This window comes from Lepisma saccharinum, chromosome 11 (genome assembly GCF_977018435.1).
Source record: "Lepisma saccharinum chromosome 11, izLepSacc3.1, whole genome shotgun sequence".
Taxonomy (NCBI): Eukaryota; Metazoa; Arthropoda; class Insecta; order Zygentoma; family Lepismatidae; genus Lepisma; species Lepisma saccharinum.
Window position 1 is genome coordinate 50647019 of NC_139239.1, and position 17360 is coordinate 50664378.

Below are 17360 nucleotides of genomic sequence, written 5' to 3' on the forward strand. Positions count from 1 at the left end.
GACGGTACCTTGACATTGGTGTTTCGAAGGCAGCAATTCCCGTTGCAGTATCACTGATATGTGCACTGGTTCGGGACCTCACACAGGCAAAACAGGGGAAGCGAAAAACCAGACAAAATCCAGGGCTGGCTCGGTAGCAGTTGGTAGACCATGCCAGGTATTTAGTATGCAATCTTCACTCTTTGAAGCATGCTATGTCCTGTTGAGGTTTTGTCAGAAAATTTGATTATGATATCCCATGCCAGTACCTCATTATTACAGCCTTATTCTTCTTCCCAGCTTAGACGGCTTTGCAGATGGCCAAGCCCCTCTCTAAATATGGATCTAAAATAATTACAATATTCTATATATATATATATATATATATATATATAAACTTTATTCGGTTCTAAATCTACATCCAAAACATTTAACCCCATTTCAGTGAAAGATACGCATTGGTGGTAACACTGCTCGTGAATTGTGATCACATGACACAACAAAAGCAAGCAACCAATTACATAATATCCCGACCACTTTCATTCGAGAGGTTTCTCCACTCTGGAAGACAAAAAGCACGTGCTGTATGATCAGGTGCATCGTTTGATAGGGCTTTCCACGTGTTGAGTGGAGGGAGATAAGAAAATGAAGTCGTTGTCAGGGGGGATGGAGGGGGGATCATATCGAACGCCGAAATGTCTGAGGCACAGCGTTTATGCACTTTGGCCGAGATAAGGAAGCATGTAGCAAAATCATGATTCCTAACATAGTTTCCAAGGCGTTTTGCCACAAAGAATGTAGTGTGGGAATTCTTCAAATTAGGCCCAGGAAAGTGTGTACTTGTTAGGGTAGATTGAATAATCTCGAGATTTCGGGATTAGGGATTCAAATTCCGGGATTCCCATATCTTATTCTGACATCATTTATCCCCTCCTCTCTTCTTCGGTCATTTTCGATCATTCCTCGCGGCTACAAAGTAGAATTGGTATATGCCGAAAGCGAAAATGTACAATGGAAAAAAGTACGTCCCCTAATGGAGCCTTAATACCAGTAGTAGGCGTAGAACGGATGTTTAGGGTTACCAAGAAAGCAAATTCTGCAGAGGGCTGTCTGTCTTGACATTACTCAATATGTAATAACCTTCTCATTACAAATATAACATTGTGCCGCCTTTCCCTTTTTATAGTAACTGCAAAACAAATTGTAGTAACCAATAACTGGCAAAATAAAAAATAATAACCTTGTTTTTGCCAACTCATTCAAAGAAACCTATTACATTTGAAAGAAAAATTCGTTGCGCAAAACATTTGCTTGTATCAAATATTTACATCGAAATGAAAATTTTAATTCAATTTTTTTTAGCAAACCACAATGTTGTTTTTTACTGTTGAAATGTACAAAAAAGTAATTATTGAGCTAATTTTCTTTGGAAGTAACTATTACAATTGCCTGAAATAGTAACTAGTTAGAGTTAGCTCGTTACTTCCGAACACCGGTTGATAACATCGGTCTATTTATTCCTTTCTTTCAAACGATATTTTACCTTAAGACCCAAGTTAGATTCATATTATAGATATTGGATTGTAATACCAAGGAAAGGTTACAAACGACCATGTTGCAAATATTCATATGGTGCTCCATGAAGCCCGGGCCTCCCCGATGGCGCAGTAGTAGCGTTGTCGCCTTGTAATCAAGGGGTCCCGGGTTCGATACTATAAAAGTAAGGAAAGAAACCTTAAGTCAAAAGCGTTCGCGCATCTTCCCTGCTGTTGTCGGTGCTCCGGGAAGTGTTACCAGGTCAGACTTGAATAAATCGGGAGATTGTTCCTTGGGAAACCAGAAGATCTGCTACAAAATACAATGATCTAATAGTAGCGGATGAACGACGTTTTTTAAGGGGGCGGCATAGGCGTGCGCACTGGGGGGCAAGGGGACGTCCGCAGATTTTTTCCAGCAAGGGGGAAACAATGTATTTTTTTCAGGCGGGTAAACAAGGCATATTTACCCGTAATAGCGTTGCCCTCTCAAAAACACCACTTGAGTTTGAAATTATCACGTTCCTATTATAATAATGGATGTAAATTACTGTGACTGAAATCAACTCATATGTCTGAAATACGTAATAGGTACTTTTATGTCAACATTCATTTTCCAGAAGGGAAGGGAACGAAATACAAGTAGGTTGTGAATAACCTATAGTTGCCAAGCAACGGGTCACAATAAAAGCACCCTGCTGCAGTGGCGCTTTGTTTACGGTGTAAACGTTACAAATACTTATGTAAGAATGGTGCTACACCCAGCACCCTGTGTTTGGCGAAAATAAACCGAACATCTCCATTTCAGGAGTGGACGTGTTTCAAACAAAAGAAAGTAAACCGTCCGAGGAACCCGACCAATGTCTTTCATCCCTTCCGCATCTTCGGATGGTAAAATCTAAGAGGGTGCATGGAAAACACCCTCAAGTTTGCCCTTTCTCAGCACCGACACAAGGGGTCTGCCATGACTCTATTTTCGCAAATAATATTTATGACAGTAAATCGTAGGAAGTTGGGTTCACAAATGAAGCTAACGTGCCGCCTTTCGTTGTCGGCGATTTTCCACAATCTTTCAATGCTTTCAAGTCGAATGCTAACAATAACAAATTAATTTGCCTTCTGCTGGTGTTTGGTGTACAGGTATCGTTAGGGGTTGGCACGCGTCCTGCACCATAATGAGAAAATGGATTACGTATATGAAATATATTGGTGAATTATACAGCATGTCTTCCTCAATAATTGAAGATAACAACGCTTATGCTAGAGTTCCACCTATCCTCGCCATCTGCTAGAAATACACCCCTCCACACTAGGGATGGCCAAACGGATCCGGATCCGAGAGTTCCGGATCAGCGGACCCGGATCCGGGTCTGAAAGTTTCTGATCTGGATCCGGATCCGAAAGTTCCTGATCTGGATCCGGATCCGAGATTTCCGTATCCGAGAGTTTCGTATCTCAATTCCATTATAATATTACCACAACTTAAAAGGTATTATGATCTTCGATTACAAAGACATTTTTCGTTAGTCCTACAAAAATTTTTTTCAAGTGTTGTTCCTAAAATACTTTGCTACGCATCGGCTAACACACTCGTGCACACATGTCAGAGGTGATTTTGTAAATGCCACTGAAACAAATATGTATTCATTCGAATGTATTGGAAATGAAAACACACATAAATGTGAGACATTCCATTCCAGGATGAAACCTTTAACACACATAACATGATAGAAATTTTATACAAAAATTATACAATTGTTCTACAGTTACAGTTCTACAAATTAAAATAAAACATTATAATATATGCAGTGTTAAATAATTACAAAGTGTAAGACTAACAAGGGAGGTTATCTAAGTGTCCCCCTCCGATTTCCATGAAACTTGGCAGTATAGTGGGGCCCAAAGGAAGAATTACGTGTTTTTTTGTTTCAGCTAAAAAACGGTTTTAGGGGGCAAAACCCTTTCAAATGTCAAGATGAAGACAAATTGAAGTGAGGATCTGACCCCTGTGTCCCCCTCCGATTTTCATGATACTTGGCAGGTGTATAGTGGGGCCCAATGGAAGAAATACCTTTTTTTTTTGTTTCAGCTAAAAAAAACAGTTTTAGGTGGCAAAATCCCTCAAATGTCAAGATGAGGAAAAATTGAAGTGAGGATCTGACCCCTGTGTCCCCCTCCGATTTCCATGATACTTTGCAGGTGTGTGTATAAACGGGCCTAAATGAAGAAATACGTGTTTTTTTGTTTCAGCTAAAAAACGGTTTTAGGGGGCAAAACCCCCTCAAATGTCAAGATGAGGACAAATTGAAGTGAGGATCTGACCCCTGTGTCCCTCCGATTTCCATAAAACTTGGCAGGTGTATAGTGGGTCCCAATGGAAGAAATACGTGTTTTTTTGTTTCAGCTAAAAAACGGGTTTAGGGGGCAAAACCCCATCAAATGTAAAGATGAGGACAAATTGAAGTGGGGATCTGACCCCTGTGTTCCCCTCCGATTTCCATGAAACGTGGCGGTGTATAGAGGGGCCCAAAGGAAGAATTACGTGTTTTTTTGTTTCAGCTAAAAATTGTTTTAGGGGGCAAAATCCCCTCAAATGTCAAGATGAGGACAAATTGAAGTAAGGATCTGACCCCTGTGTCCCCCTCCGATTTTCATGAAACTTGGCAGGTGTATAGAGGGGCCCAAAGGAAGAAATACGTGTTTTTTTTTTGTTTCGGCCAAGAAACTGTTTTAGGGGGCAAAACCCGCCTGAAATATTACGATGAGGACAAATTGACGTGAGGATCATCTGACCCCTGTGTCCCCCTCCGATTCTCATGAAATTTGACAGGTGTATAGAGAGACCGTATGCCCCCTATTTCTTCCAATGCCATATTTACGTGGTTTCGGGGTCAGATCCCCACTTCAATTTCTCCTCATCTTGACATTTGATGGAGGGGGGGAATGAAAACACACATAAATGTGAGACATTCCATTCCAGGATGAAACCTTTAACACATATAACAAGATAGAAATGTTATACAATTGTTCTACAGTTACAGTTCTACAAATTAAAATAAAAAAAGTTCTGGATCTGGATTTCGGATCCGCTAGGATCCGAATCTGGCCATCCCTACTATACACCTGCCACGTTTCATGTAAATTGGAGGGGAAGACAGGGGTCAGATCCCCACTTCAATTTGTCCTCATCTTGACATTTGAGAGGTGGTTGCCCCCTAGAACAATTTTTTTGCCGAAACAAAAAAACACGTATTTCTTCATTTGGGCCCTGGACGTTTCATGGAAATCGGAGGGGGAGACTTAGACCTCCCTTGTAAGTGTATTAATTAATTACAAATCGCGCTCGCGCGCACACACACTATATATATATGTGTGTATGTATATTATATATAAATGTATATTAGCAGGTAACAATATGTTATAAGCACATTCTTACTTTCCAAAGAAGCGCATGTGGGATGGCAAAACGGATCCGGATCCGAAATTTCTGGATCCGGATCCGAAAGTACCGGATCCGAAAAATTTTAGGATCCGGATCCGGATTTCGGATCCGCTAGGATCCGGATCTGGCCATCCCTACTCCACACACACACACACACACATATACATGTATAAAATAATTTGCCCACGCTACGAAGTCAGAGGTTCTACCTAGTAAGGCAAGGACGTTTCACTGCGTTTGTGTCACTTCATCTGTTTCATCAGTTCTTCATTCATCCTTGTTGTCGTACTTACCCGTAGAATAGATTTTAGGGTGGGATAAAATACAGCCATCTAAAAATAGTAATGTAGTAATAGTAATAATATAATAATAATTTTGTCCTAGCACAATTGAGTAGCGTTTGGCATAATTTCACAGTTCAAACAGCACTTTTCACGGCTCAGTGGAATTCCACTCCCCCTCTTCCCTCCATGTTCAAGTAAGATGAGCAGGAAACGTGTTTTTGAGCAGGCGTTGGGAATAGTTTATTAAAATATTCTCCCTTGAAATCAATAGGTCTGGCAACACTGACGTAAGCCGCTCTGAATGTTCCTTCCCCCTGTCCTTTCCCACACTCGTCGGCGCGATGTGTTTCTGCGCAGGTTTCTTTTGCTTGTGTTTCCACTATAGGTGGAGGCACATAGTGGTTCGGATCCCACTTTAAACTTTCGATACCAGATGGAGGCTCATAGTGGTTTGGATCCCACTTTAAACTGTAGATCCAGTCCCGATTACCATTATTGTGCATAAAGTGGACTTAAAACACCAAATCAATAAAAGAAACCACTTTAAATTGTACGTCCATTCCCGATTAGTCTTACTGTGCATAAAGTGGACTTAAAACACCAACTCAATCAATCAATCAAACAATCCATGAAGCCTCCCCAATGCCGGCTTCGCCACTCATTCACAAATAAGCATTATTTTTGTCTTGTGTAACATTATTCTTTATATACAGATCAAAGTATCTTTAATTTTCAAGAAACCACAGTCTAATGTAATTAATCGTTGTTGTTTTCCACATTAGTACTAGATTTAGATAATAAATATATGACGCAGCACTCGGTCAGTGACGTCATACATGCACGTGGAATAAGAGGCAAGCGATTTTTTTCATAAACTTTCTCTGTTTTTTGACATCTTTCGTGTTGGAATTTGCACTTGTGGTCTTCAATCCATCCCCTTGCTGTAATAACATGTGATACTTTAATGCAAAAATCACGAGATGGATAAAGTGCCATTTTTTTGTGCATAATGTGTGGCGTTCTAGCGTTTGGATTCAAATAAATATTATCTAAGGTCATTCACATGACTATACTTTCGGTTTCACTTTAATTAGGAAGGCGAGCAAATGGCTGATGTGTACAGTGGCACATTTTTTTTATGGGGAGGGGAGCGGGTTGACGTAATTACACAAATAGCTACTCTTTTCTATTGCCAGTGATTAATGTCGCTGTACTTTCTCTTGGGTTTTTCCCGACAATGAGGATGAATGAAGAACTGATGGAGTAGCTACTTGATGATAGCTATAGTCTATTTTACTTCGCTTTTGTGCCACTTCTGACGAATCGCGACGATGGGGATGAATGGTTATAAGATGAAACTCATAAAAAGACATCCAACCTCCGTAACGGAGTAGTTATCACAGCGATTTACGACTCCAGATGTCGCGGGTTCGAATCCCTGGGTGTGTGATCATTGGTCGAGATTTTTGAACTTTTGTCCCTACATAAAGTGGCTCTCGGGTTAGATTCATATTAGATATTGGATTTTAAAATTATACGAAAAATAATACTTCTGTACTAAAAACATTAAAAATCATTGATAACCCAGCCTCAAAGAAATGGGTACCTGAGACCGATCCTGGGAGATAAATTAGGTCAGTGTGGTGCTGATCACATTCACCTCTGGAAATGGCCGAGATCGAGAATGTGTGCGGCCCTACCTTCTGTGTCTTCATGGTACGGTTCAGTATGCACGGGGAACCCTACCTTTACCTTCATTTGTAGAAATTTTAAAATATTCACAAGTGAAAGTTACAAAGATATCGACAGGTTGATCTATTGTTGCCCCTTTTGAACAATTGCTGTTGCGTTGGACATACGTATTTTGCAGTGTTCGGAAAGTTACTTTTAAAAAGGTAACTAGTTACAGTTACTCGTTTTAAAAAGTAACTCAGTTACAGTTACTTCAAAAGTAACTGTAACTTACTTCTATAGTTACTTTCTGCTGAAAATTTTCTTGCAACCAAATTACACAAATCGATCATTAATTGTAATACCATATTTTGTGAAGACTAACATGTCTTTTACTTACGTTACTGGTACATAATAAAGTCTTTGTATATTTATATTTATTACAAAATAAAGTGCTCTCCTGCGTTTTACGCCACGCCATGATGGCGTATGGGGAGTGTGGAGTTAGAGCCCCACACTTTCTTGATCATGGCCGAAGGTGGGGGTAATGGGATCAGCACCACGTCCCTGGCATCCTTTACCCCCTCCAGAATCTCCTCCAGATACCCACTTTATACGACGCTGGGTGGGCGCTGGAACCTTTCAACAGGTGGAGAAAATCTCGATTCTCTCAAGGATCGAACCCGGGGTCTCTCGCGTGGTAGTCAGGCACCCAAACGACTTTTTTTCTTTAAGGAATACCCTATGCGGTAGTATCCCCCGTTATTCACATCTTCTCAATTTTTACATATGTCAATTTTCTGTTTTCTGTATTCTCTTGGAACAAACACAAACATCCATGTCCGAAACGAACTAGAATACGGGACCCCTGACATATAGTGCGTTGTGCTAACCACTCCGCCATGGAGGTTGACCTGAGCTACTGCGACTTAAACATTTGTATTTATTATCATTGTTGTTCTTAAGGAATGTTCATTGGAGTGGGGGGTGATTCTAGAAACTCTATAGAAGGAGAAAGAGATAACTCACGTAGAATATATTCTAAGAAGGGAGGTCTGTTTCTCATAAAGGGCGTGTCGGAGAGAAATTTGTTCTATAATTTCAAGTGTTTATGAACCAGAAAATGATAAAAAATTATAATGTAGTAGCCTATAATTGTGCATTATCAATGAAGTTGAAAATGGCATTTTAAACTTACCCCTTCAGTTCTCTCAGAGGATTACATAAACAAGCAAGAATGATGGCTAGGGTCTTCCTGATTCGTTAGTTTGCCACTTGAGTGTTGTAATTCACTGTTGTATCAATAACAATGGTGAGATCTGTCTTATCTGTTATTTCAAGAAAATGGGTTCTCATTTAAATCTTAAACGAATAGGACTTACCAAAATATATTACTTTTTCAAAATGTCCAGAAATGCTGAATAATCATAAATAAGCGAATTCAAACTGGAAATATTTTCACTTTCATTTTAAAATTATCAGGAACTGAGTTGAATGAAATCACATGGAAACAATTGGATTGTTTTCCATTCATATGCGCAATTGCTAGCTCTGGCCTTCTTCAGTTTCGTTCATACTACCAGTATCGTTGAATTCTTTCATGAAAACACTGAAATATTGCAGTACGTCTCTTTTCAGCTTAATCCGATATTATAGCAGAGGAAGAAACTATGAGATGCTGCTTACAGAAGGGGGAAGTTATAAGGTCACTGAGGAACAAACTACACAAACAAGAGACACTTTACAGAACACAACTGACAATGGCAAACTGTCAACAATAGGAAGGAATTCTTCTCCTAGAAGCTTATCTTTCCACTTCTGGGAAATCCACTCCACTTCCGAGGTGTATATATCGCTTTGGAAGTCAGGTCTACCAAACGAAAGATGGAACATAGGATAAACCTTGACATTCCTGGCACCTGGCTGGAGCCTACCGACTGACCACCGCCAGGAGACAAATTTACTACAACTACCTTCTCTTTTTCTCTTCATCTATTGTTTGCAAGAAATAATGTATGAAAGATGGGCTTTTATATCACAGCAGAAACTAAATTCCAGCTCACTTTGAGTCCAAAATCGCCAATAATTTATGACACTTACATAGCAATTTGTGTCGCAAAGTAACTGTAGTTAAAACTGTAGTTAAAACTGTAACTGTTAAAACGTTACTTCTATCGTAAAAAGTAACTCAGTTACAGTTACTCACTTTCAAAAGTAACTAGTTAAAGTTACATTTTCTCAAAAAAGTAATTGTTATTTGTAACTAGTTACTTCCAAACACTGGTATTTTGTTATTTAGCGTCGCTTTACTGCCGATCATGAGTGGAAATTGATGCAGGGACACTCGCAAAGAACACCCATACCCACACAGAGACACTAACCCGCTGGCTATTATGTGGGTCTATTAGTAAACCTATTTCCATTCTCTTCACGAAGGTTTGATGTCACTAATTCTGAAAATATCAATGAATATTATTATTTAAAAAATTAAAAAAGCGTGGGGACAGTGGTGCCAATACCATCCTTGGGGTTTTTCCTGCGGAACTAAACAAGGTGAATAACTAAGGGGCTCTAATCGTTCCCGGTAGTTTCTTAGGGAGAATTCACACCGAAGCGACAGGCTACAGGTGTCGCTTCAGAATTCCACCAGTCGAACGCAGGCTTTTGCGGATTGTCATGCCGTTACGGTGTGAAACGTTACTGCTGATTGGCTCTTTCCCAAGAGACATGTGTCGCTTGCCCCTTCGGTGTGAATTCTCCCTTAGAAAAAACTAAAAATAATTCAGGTACCAGCCCCTTGTTCTCATGAGTCATTTCTCTTTAATTTTTTTTTCTACAAATATGGGCTAAGAAAGACATGAATCCAACTAAGATAAACCTACACATTTTGAAATGTGATCTCAAAACATATAATTCATTACTTAATACAATATTGAATTTAAAGTAATTAATTTTTGCGCCGGAGTGGCCTTCTTAAATAATGCTCAAGCGGTAATATCATGAATAACTATGCAATATATTCTAATATATGGCCAACTCTACCATATCGCCGCAGATTAAAAAATTCGGATAGCAACAGTGCAAAAGTTTATACTGGCATGTTCATTATTCTGATTTAATGATACACTGATCCATAAAAGACAAAAAAAAAAAAAAACGACATGATGCGTTTAAGGAAAAAATCACCATCAGTGACTAAATCACAGAAGATATTTCATGAATATTATATATTTTCACTTAACGACATCTTATTTTGCATGTGCAGTACGAATTTAAGTGGTATTCTTTTGTAATGATATCGAATTTTGCAAATAGATGCTTTCCTGCATGTTGCAGCAAAAGATGGACGCATGCTTTGATGAATCGGCATACTTTGTTTCACTTTGCGTGAAAGTAAAGGAGTAGTAGTATTTAACATGTCGACAGTTTATGCCTGCATCCAGTTTATTCACCCTCCGTGCAACAAAATCGGCGATACATTCCGTACTATTGACTGCAGAATTCATATCACGAATCGGAAGAAGCTTCAGTGCAAACGACGCCATTTTGATTTACCAGCAGCACCAGCTCTTGAGGCTGGTGTAAATTGATGACGTCATGGTTTAACCTGATGAAAGCTTTGGTGTAATGTTTCGTATCATTTTAAACAGTGTGCTAGTCATTAAAAGTTCTCATATTTTTAAATATTAGTAAATTTTACAATGGCCGCTAGTGGAGCTTCCTTTACTGTAACGTCAAGGTATAAAAAGTGGAACAACAGGCAAAAGAGCCTGCGCAGACCCGCAACTCCTGTGCATCGTCCTCCAGCGTGGAGGAGAGGTGCAGACTGGAGCATGCTTTTTCATGTCCCGAGTTGAACCGATGGAGGGGAAGGTGCGCGGAGACTTTTGACCGAAGGTTCTTTTCTTTGTGTTCGCTCGATACCTGTGCCCTCGGAAAATATGCGAACTACACACGTTTCCCCTCCCTTTGTTTTCGCCAAAGCGCTCTTTACCCCGGTGCTGCTATGGAAGTACTTCTTCCAGGATGAAGTTGCCGTTGTGATTTAGTTCCGAAAAATAAATCGTGAAAAGGAAAATATTTGTGTGCTAGATGTACTCTAGGCACTGGCGCAGGAGGGTAGGGGTACATCGTACCTCCTAAACGTTTGAGAGGGTGTAGGGGTACAATACTCCTCTAAATCCTTTCATCCGAACTGTACCCCTCTCCTTGTACCCCTCAAACAATTTGACAGACGCAAGATGCTTTCGTTTATACTGGAAAAACGCAAAACGTTTATTTCGTCTACATTATCTCCCAATCCAAAAACATCAAAACCACCGTGATCCTATTATACAATACTACATTGTGTTACTAATTACTTAACTTGATTTCTTCTCTTGGAAAAGGAAGTAAAAACTGTTTAAAAAGAGTGAAATTTGATGGAATGTAGCCTAGAGCTTATCTGTTCCTGAATTGTACATGTTTTTAAAACCTGTTCAAATTATCTTCAAAATATCCATACATTTTTAAAAAAATTCTAATTATTCTTTTATTGGCAGCACAATGTTATGTTAATATTGAGGGCTATGTTGCCTGTTCTAAATTGGAATTCCCTATGTTCATATGTATATGAAAATTGAATATAGTACCCATATGAAAATTGAATATAGTACCCTCCAAACTAAAAATGTTCCTTCGCCGCTTATCTAAGAGGGGTGAGGGATGGCAATTTCTTCAAAATATTTTAGGAGAAATGGATTATACAGAATGACATGAAGATTTGGCCGAACCATTAGTGTGTATCCCTGATTAAGATAAGAATCTCAGATATAATAATCTTTTAAAAAGTAAAGGTTTTTAAAAAATAAACCACATCTTCCCTAGACATAATGCAAAGCCATAAATCTTCATCTTGAATGAGATATAAGTCATCGAGATAAGATAGAAGAATCTTCTTGTCGGTTATCAAATTATCATTAAAAGATCAAAGTTCAATATACCGGCGCAGCTCGTCATCGCTCTATGGAAACGCGAATCTATTAATAATTTAAAATGACAAGAGCAAATGTCAAAACTGTCTTAACGGAAGACAATCGCTTTCTTCGCCTATCGTGAAATATTATCATTAATTCTAAGTGATAGATTTGAGTGGTCTCTTTATCATGCATGACAGACTTAAAGAATAGGCTAAAAGAAGGAGTTTTCCAAAATTCTACATCTTCCGTCGCAACTGCACCGTTATAAGTTACCGTAAAATGTAGAATAGTCTACTGTTAAAATTTAACAGCCTGCCTGTTAGACAATTATTAAAAGCCACAGTATATTTTTGAAAATTGAATCATCAACATTACATTAATTATTCTTACCTGTAAGTTAACTATGTAATAGTCTTCCTCATTTTTAACAATAGTTTGACGGCAGCGGAAATTGAACCTCGCCGTCATTTCTGCTGACAACTTTTTACAGTGTGGCCAGCTAAGGTTACGGGCACAAGTATCGGCTTGAACATGGATGTTCCTTTCCGAGTGTCCCATCAATTTAATCTAATCCTCATTGACACAATTAGTTAAAAGTGACAAATTAAGATCAGCAACGTAAGAAATATACAAATACAAAACACATTATGCTCTGTTGATCAATTATGCGATTATTCCTTTTTTTCATCTTCAGCACAAAATTATGTAATTAGCATGTCAACGGACATGTTGCAACACGCATAAACCAAGCACGTGCAGCAAGCACTGCCAAAGTTGAATAAATCGTCTGGATTATAAACACGTCATTTCCCGGTTACAAAAGCGCACTCTTGAAAGGGAAAGAACTTGGCGGATGTTCTTGTATCAACAAGAAAGAAGAAACTATGTAATTTCTATTCAATAGTGTATTGCTTTTTGAAAACTTACGTCAATACGATTGCAGCCTATTAGCGAAATTGGCGAAGACATAAAATACATATTGTCGTTATCTTTGCTGATATATGAAAAATAAAATGCTGCAGTGAAGGATAGAGTAAATATCTTGAATGAAAGAAACAGTATTTTTCCATACAAGATAGAGAAATGATAGTGAACCCAAAGAAGAGTAAAGTAATGCATATATCAAAGCATGGAAATGAAGAGAGATTGGAAATAAAATCGCAAGGAGAACAGCTAGAACAAGTGAATAGGAATGAATATTTGGGAACAATAATAACAGGCGATGGAAAAGTAGAAGAAGAAATGAATAGCAGGGTTCTAAAAACAAATAGAATATATTACCAAATAAGTAATACAATAGTAAGAAAAAAGGAGGTACAAGAAAATACTAAATTAAGGATTTATAAAACCATAATAAGCACAAATGTAGATTAACAGCAAGCAACAGAGATGAAATACCTCAGAAGAGTCATAGGAAAAACCAGGAACATGAGGGAACAGCTACAAGTAGAATCAATTTAAGAGATAATAGAGAGAAGAACACTGGGCTGTTATGACCATGTCATGAGAATGGGAGAAGAAAGAAAACCGAAACAAGGAATGGAAGCGAGACCAGAAGGAAGGAGAGGAAGAGGAAGACCTCGGATAGAATGGGAACAATACCTGTCAGAGATTGTTACTAAATGAGGGAAGACACTAATGGAAGTTAAAAGAATGGCACAAGATAGGAAGAGTTTTAGCACATGGCTGAAGGACCCCGACGCCTAATAGCACGAAGGGAAAGACGAAGTAAAGTAAAGTAGAAAAAGCAGACACTGTTCAACGATTTCACTTGACATGCTGGTTGCATTTTCTGGGTGGAAAATATTCCAGTCCGGGAACTTTTGAGTCCAACCACAATCATCAAGAGCTGCAATTTTATATCTAAGTGAGAGATCACCAAAAAAGAAAGAAAGTAGATTTACTAATAAACTAATCACCTGATATAAAAGAGCGATTGGCTCTTCCAAGATATAATTTTGAGCCAGTTTCAACCACTTTGCACGTGTCTAACTTAACTTGTGGCAAGGAGAGGGGAATGGAAAATATTGTGCTTGCGTCACTATTCAAATAATAAGTGGCTCGTGTTATGATTTTGCAATAATGAAAGGGAAAGCACCAAGACTAAGGTGCCTTTATCGTACATTTGCTACTAATCAGTGTAGGAGAGAAAAGCGCAATTTATGCACAGGTCGTGTTCGCTTGTTAGTTCCTGCCAAATATTAGCAGCTCAGAAACCACTATTTCTACAAAGAATACACTCGGTGCCTGGTACCGAGATGATCTTTTAAAAGACGAGACGAGACTTACTGCTCTACGAAGAAAAACAGTGTGGCGCTTTCGTTGTATTTTCAGCCCTATGAGAGCGAAGGGAACGTGGATGATGCAATCATGTGCTTACCATGTAATCCTGCCCCCGAGTTGCCAAAAGGCGCAACCTTCCTCGTCACTTCTATTCATTGCCGAGTGTTTGTATCATCGTGAAGGAGTATACAGAGAAAGCAGAGATATAATATTTAACGATCTTGGACATTTTTGACAACGAAACAAGGGAGGGAAGTTATACATAATGTAATGGCAACACGGGGCACTCGGTCACAAGCGAAATAAAACATTTTCGTTTGCGGTGACTGCGATATAGGAGTAAACAAATGACTGTCCACTTTAGTTCACGAGTTGGCCGAGGTAATCTCTCTTCTTGGTATGACTGTAGTGTCCGAAACTCTCTTATTTCGCACCTACTTCCGTGGCGGAGTGGATTGCACAACGCGCTATGACGCAATGGTTCGCAGCCTGGACTTGGGTGTTCTCTGTTCCTTGTGAGTGTCCATTCCCCAATTTCATCATATCAGTCATCCTCATCTTCGCGATTAGCCAAAAGTGTCAGAAAAGTGAAGTAAAATAAAATCAACAACAATCTTCGTTCGAGGCTTTGGTAAACTATGATATATACGTGTGCTGTTCAAAAAAACGACCGGACTTTTGCTATACAAACTTTATTACCGCAATTACAACATTACAAGTGCTTTTCCCCTTCAAAGTACCCATGCTTGCAATGCAGTGCTCCCATCGTTTCTGCCAGTGTTCGGATAGCTCTCATCTGTGTTGTCGCGTTCTGCTGAATTTCATCTATACTTGCAAAATAACGTCCTTTCAAGTTTTTTTCAACTAGGGAAACGAAAAAAATCCGTAGGGGCCAAGTCTGGAGAGGAAGGTGTTCAGGACACGACGTTTATTACATAAGCAGTCAACCAGTGATGCGCGACTTGGCGCATTGTCATGGTGCAACACCCAACTCTTGTTTTTCCACAGCTAGGCCTTTTTCTGCGCACAGCATCCCTGAAAATTGTGTGGCATGACCCGATGCTGATGCCGACTCCTCAGCAACTCCTCTGACAGTCAAACAACGATTTGAACGAATAATGGACCGAACAGCATCGGTATGTTCATAGTTTGTTGAAGTCGAAGGTTGTCCCGATCTTGAATCTTCCTCGATCGATGTTCTGCCCTCTTTGTTCTTGACACTCATGACACTGCAATCGGCTCATACAGTCCCTCCCAAAGGCTTGCTGAAGCATTTGCCAAGTTTCACTTGAATATTTCCCCGGTTTAAAGCAAAATTTCGCACAAACATGCTGCTCCGTCTGGTCCTTCATCTTCACTGCTGTGAAGCGAACGAGACGAGAGGTTACTTTACTTCGGTGGCTCTAATCGGACCGGGCTACTGGTGAGGCGTAGCGTGTTGCGGCAAGGGACAGTGTGTTTTTGAAGGTTGCCGCTAGAGAATATCACCTGCCGGAACTCGCTACGAACAATGGTTCGCGCGCTACGACAAAAGTCCGGTCATTTTTTGAACAGACCATGTATATATGATATTCCAAAACCAAAATTACGTTACTATGCAACTACAGATAAAAATAATCACATTTCGTAGAGTGAAAGGGATATCAGGATCTAGTCATATAATGGAATATTTAATATCGTAATGGATCTGCCAATAGGAGTAAAAATTACAGTAACAATCGACATTATAATTATCTAACCTAACAAATTCAAATGTTTTTTTTTTTTATTTTGTGAAATGAAATGATAAGATAATAATTTGATAAATCATTGGTTATCTTCATTTAACTACTTAGGAAACCACAACGATAAAATTTGTGTATTGAAATCGAAATTAACTTACTAATTTATTACGATATTAAAGTATTGTCAAATATATATAAACTCTAAATTACTGGATATTATCTGAGCTTTCTTTATTTTTCATTATGAAAAATGCTTGTGGCCCGTTTACTATATTTGGTTGGAGTGAGCTTAGTGGTAAGAATTCATGATTTACTACATTTAATTGTTTGTTGTGTGGCAATAGGAGACAAGACGATCTGAGCAAGCCATTTCTTCCTACTGGATTCACAACAGTAGACAATTTACACCCTATAAGTTTACGACAAACTGTGGATACAGGTATATAAGATGAGCAATGACATATTTAAGGGGGGTCCAGGGGGTCCGGACCCCCAGAAAGACTTACTAATTACAAAAGTTAGAGAATGAAAATATTGAAATAATAGAGGAAAAGGTCTAAATATGGGCCCCCCTTTTTATGTTGCCATTTTCGGAGGAAAAAAATTAATATATCAAGCACCTGTCCTTAAATGCATATGTATGAAATATATACTTAAATAGTATGTATATTATAGCATGGTAAAGTATAGAAGGTCTCCATTTTTAAGAAGAAAAAGCAATTTCCAAAAAAAATGGTAAAATGATGTATTTCAAAATTGTGGTCTAAATATAGGCTAGTAGTGGCAATATCACAAAAAGCAATTAAAATTTTAAAAAAACAATTATTTATCGCTGAAACATTATAAAATTCATATTTATGAATAATCTGTTGTTTTGAAAATCACGCGGAATGGGAAAAATCGAAATTAAGAAAAACATCCAAATATTTGTTGAAAATGTGATCTCAACATTAGACCTCATGTCATAGCCCATATTTAGACCATCACGCTATTTTTCTTCTTCAGTTTATTTTCGCTCTCTCTGGTACATATTTTACAAACAAATCATGGCATTATAAAAGCCCACATTTGTTTTTATGTGCCTCTAAAATCATAACCTATAAAAAGCAGATGAGAATTCAGAAAACGCTGAGTTAAAACATACCTGCAAAAAGTTTTCGGAGGTCGCAATTCTATAACAGCGTCCAAGGCCGAAACTAACCACCACTTTCTCTTGCGAATTGGCGCGGCAACCTTTGTACTTGACAGATAACCAGTTCCAATAGGCTCTGCCATACTGCAGCACCCGGGAGCACTGATAACTCCAAAACCCATATTTAAACCTTCGCCCATATTTAGACCTTCTCCTCTAAATTAACTAAATTTAAGTAATGAAAATATACTTGTTCTTTAATCGAGGGTTATTTATTTCCGCAAAACGTATTGGAAGGCAAGGATTATATTGTAATCATACTACTTTGAATGACAGTGGCAAAGTAGATTTA